This window comes from Limulus polyphemus, unplaced genomic scaffold, assembly GCF_000517525.1.
Source record: "Limulus polyphemus unplaced genomic scaffold, Limulus_polyphemus-2.1.2 Scaffold417, whole genome shotgun sequence".
NCBI classification, from domain to species: Eukaryota; Metazoa; Arthropoda; class Merostomata; order Xiphosura; family Limulidae; genus Limulus; species Limulus polyphemus.
In genome coordinates, this window is record NW_013666027.1 from 186,128 (window position 1) to 190,836 (window position 4,709).

A 4,709-nucleotide genomic window follows, 5' to 3' on the forward strand; every position below is an offset into this window, starting at 1 on the left:
CGATGACGAGGAACCCACTTTGAGACTAATAATGGCTGGAGACGACTTGAATGGGTAATGAAGAAAAACTTTAATACAACAGCAAATGTACAACGTTTCGACAAGGTTTTGTCGATGTATGTGTACCTGATGATGACAAAACCTTGTCGAAACGTTGTACATTTGCTGTTGTATTAAAGTTTTTCTTCATTACCCATTCAAGCCGTCTCCAGCCATTAATAGTTTTGAAACGTTATCAAATTATCTCTGTATTTTTGTTTGTTGTCGAATTTCGCGCAAAACTACTCGAGAGCTATTTGCGCCAGCCTTCCCTAATTCAGAAGTGAGAGATTAGAGGGAAGACAAGCATTCAACACCGCCCATCGCTAACTCTTGGGATACTCTAATCGAACAGTGGTATTGAGCATTACATTATAACGCTCCATCGGCTGAAAGAGCGAGCATGCTCGGTGATGGGATTCAAGCCCGCGACACGCAGATTACCATTAGGCATCTCTATTTTTTTGTGATTGCTTCAAACGTGTTCTGTGATAGTTTGAGATAGTGGAAAATAGGCAAACAAATACTAATACTTGTAAGGGTTTTGTAAAAGATTTTGTTTGTTTGTTTGTAATTAAGCACAAAGCTACACGATGGGCGATCTGTGCTCTGCCCACCACGGGTTGTACGTCCGCAGACATACCGCTGTGCGACTGGGGGACATTGGAAGAGATCAGTACTTCAATACCAGTTTATTGTATATAATGACTATTTACATGGCGGAAAACAGGCATACAGAAATACCAGCACGTGAAGATCTTTGGTATATATATATATATCTGACTGAAACAACGCCAACTATTATAAACATTCTGATAAAACACAAGAATATTTATATATATTAACCCAAAAGTCGGGACATTTTCAAGAACATTTTTTACCCTTTTCTTATTGATTTTCTCGTGTATTCATAATTCCAAACGTTCCCAGGAAAAAAAATAAAAAATAAAAAATAACAGTTATTCAAATACTATCATTGAGTGTTTATATTTATACACAAGCCCGGCATGGCCAGGTGGACAAGGCGCTCGACTCACAATCTGAGGGTCGCGGGTTCGAATCCGCATCCCACCAAACATGCTCGCCCTTTCAGCCGTGGGGGCGTTATAATGTGACGGTCAATCCCACTATTCGTTGGTAAAAGAGTAGCCCAAGAGTTGGCGGTAGGTGGTGTCGACTAGTCAGATTTCCTCTAGTCTATCACTTCAAAACTAGAAACGGTTAGCACAGGTAGCGCTAGAGTAGCTTTGCACGAAATTCAACAAACAAAGAAAACATTACTGTTCATCTACATCATATTGATTGTTTTGATTTCGCCTTAATTTAAAATAAATAAAGCATAATTTTAATCATAAAGTAATTTATAAATTAATGCAAGCAGAAACATAGACTCAAATATGTTTCTACTTAGATCCTTAATAAATTAATGAAGAAAAGTTAAATTACCCTGTTTTTTCGTCCAAAACGGTTAAGACAAAATTCCTCATTTATATAATTTTCAAATAATAATAATAAATAAGGATTGTTAAAAACACCCTAACGTCTACGTATCTGTACATGTGTATACAGACATCCAAATAGATAGAAATAGAGAAAGAAACATTTGTTTTTTATTTTTTAGATATGGATACACGTATAAAATTTAAGTTTGTTTTAAGATAAAGCCTCACCATAATGTTTTTCTTCATATGTATGTATATGAATATGATAAAACAATGAAACAATATAATATTTATACAATTTCATATACGAAACCACTGTATAAACATGTATCATGCTCTACGCATTACGAATACTTGATTGGAAGGCTTTAAGTGGCTTTGTTTCAGATAACCATGCCTTTAGCTATACACTAAAGTAAGAGACGAACCCTCACATCCACTCAATACAATAAAAGAGCGTTTTAATAAAATCACTTTTAACCTAGAGCCTGGCATGGCCTAGTGGTTAAGGCTCTCTGCTCCCAATCTCAGAGTGGTCGCTCCTCCTATACGGTTACCGACTGGGCCACCAGAATAAACGGCTGACCCCCACTAATTGGGATTAAAGTCGTAACGCAGAAAAACAACAACAACAACAACTTCTAACCTAATCGTTTAACACAGGTATTCTTCACTAGAAGCTAAAATGATCATCGATGTATGAAGCTATAGATATTTTCTGAGATATGAGATATACTATTTTATAACATTAAATTTACAATCACCTAACATCCATTATTCACTGATTCTTCTAAGAGTATCTATGATGCATGCCTAATGAAAAATATGATAAATTGTTTATATGATTCAAAACTTTAACGTATGATCAATATATATTATATAGTTTTCATATAAACCAAGTCGGGGGTTAAACCTAAAATGTGGACAGCGCAATTAGAGGAGAAACCTTAGATAAAAAGTTGAACTCCCCCCCCCCCTTCCTTCTCTAATCATAAACTCGGGTAAGTTTTTCATCTGACTTAATGTAAGATATAAAAATACACTTTTTAATAATTCCCATCTAGATGTAGAAATCCGATCTTCTTTTATTTTTCATCACTCTAATCCTTCCTGGCTTTCTACGCAGTTAAGTAATAAAATAACATCTACGCTGAGGTCCTTAGCGGATTTTACTTACTAATCACCTTATATATAATTTTTTTTCCTTCACTTGAAAAACTCATAAAACTAAGCAACTCAGAAACAGTAACATAAGTATTTACGGATTTCACTCGCTAGTCATTAAAATATTTTACTCACCCAAGAGAATAATACGAGGAAGAAAAATTTAGTCCCAGTTAAGCCTCTCAAAGATTAATTTGGATTTCACTTGCTGGTACCAAGACAAAACCTAAGACTAAGAAGGGATTACATTGAATCACCATATGTAAAACTGTTTTCCATTAATAGTTGTAAAATATTGACCTATGTGAGTAATGCCTATACAAATATGGACATTATTATATATATACAAGCGTCTCAAATCTTAAATGATGTACTGGGAAAGCGATTTAATTAAACCCTAACTTCATGTCTAACTTCAATGACAATATATATAATAGAATATCAGGGGTCCCTGTCTTAACATTGTTTGTATAGTTATATAAAATGCGTATTGTTCAGAGAATAATGATATTCAAGGGATGCAGACATTTTTGCGTTAAGGATTGTCCAACTGCATGTCCAGAAATGACTCTTTCAACGTTTAAATACATTTTTATGAACATGTATTTTCATCCATAGTCTATTATTGCGTTTGGTTTTTAGTTATGTATATGTTAAATGTTTTAGCACAAAAATAAAAAAATACAATAATTACAATGTTCAGAACAAGAACTTCCATTTAATATCTAAGACAAATCCATTGACGCTATCTACCGTTGTTTCAAATTTTGAACTATTGACCACTGGTAGGGCAGCTAGTCAGCAACATCCTACAACCCACCACCTACGCTAAGGGATTGACATTCACTCTCATAATGCACTCACAGCTTAAAGAGGGGAAATATTTTGGTTATCACACGGATTCAAACCCGGAATCAGAGCTTTACCTGCGCCTTTCTGTAAAAAAAAAGTCAATAAATAAAATATATTAAAATTAGTAAAAAGTCGAATATTTTATTAATTTTTTTCTTCAGTTTTTTATAATATTCTTCACCATGACTCGTTTTAGTTATTCTTATCGATTTAACTTATACATTAGACTGCTTCTAAATATCTGAGAAAGTACTGGGGAAATTAAATAAAAGGGTAATGTACCATCTTTTTTAAGCATGGGGAAAGTCTCTTCGAAACTTATAAATAAAAAAAAAATAAATGTCATGAGTGTATATTCAGCCTACCGAATATATCACAAAATTCATGTGGTGGCTATAATATCCCAATTTTGAAACATGAAGAACGAACGTTTACGTGTGCTGCAGTTTGCTCTTCAAAACACATAACTATACAGGAAAAGTTAATATTATGAGTGTATACTCACCCTGCCCAATATACCACGTAATCCATGTGGTGGTTACTATATCAAATCTCCTTTGAAACATGAAGAACGAACGTTAACTTGCTCTGCAGTTTGCACATGACAAGTAATGTGAAAGTCGTCTTCAGGCAACATTCGGCAGAACAGATAACTTGAAGATGATATTGAGAATAAGAAGAAAAGTGTCTACATTCCGCTTGAACATAGCTGTTTCCCCAGCAAGAGACTTACCAGGAAGGCCACGTAGAATCCCAGGACTAGAGTCAAAGTTGTTTGTTTACGTTGTGAAAGCGTGAATAATTCCCAAGAGCTATTAGCTCTATTGTCTCTGTTTAGCACGAGGCGCTTCATGTTCCACCAATCATTCTATCTCTCCGAGCTGGATTGCAACGAGCTAAACGTCTTTATGCTCTTATGCAGAATAGATCCAGTTTCTATAATATTCATATAACGCGTTTTTGGAAACAAATGAAACAAAAGATAGCTTCACTGGCAAAACTGATATATTCATAACTTATTGCATAAAACTCATAAAAGCTGTTTTTCTTTCAACAGAAAGTGTAATATATCATTCTAGTGTAACATTAATTTTATCTGATTACGTAATTATTCCACTACAAAACAAATGTTTGATACTTCAGGAACTAAATATTAAACATATCTGTTAACAGATCCATCAGGTCAAAATCAAACATATCTTCCAACTTTTT

The 4,709-nt window shown here is 34.3% G+C and overlaps 1 long non-coding RNA gene across 1 annotated transcript in view; it reads right to left on the reverse strand.

Annotated features, from left to right (window-relative positions):
* LOC111085475 overlaps positions 1-4,208 on the reverse strand; it is a 7,514-nt gene extending 3,306 nt beyond the window's left edge. The window contains exon 1 of the long non-coding RNA XR_002610310.1: positions 4,003-4,208. This is a non-coding gene — a long non-coding RNA (uncharacterized LOC111085475). The remainder of the gene's footprint in view (positions 1-4,002) is intronic.
* Positions 4,209-4,709: the final 501 nt, after the last annotated feature.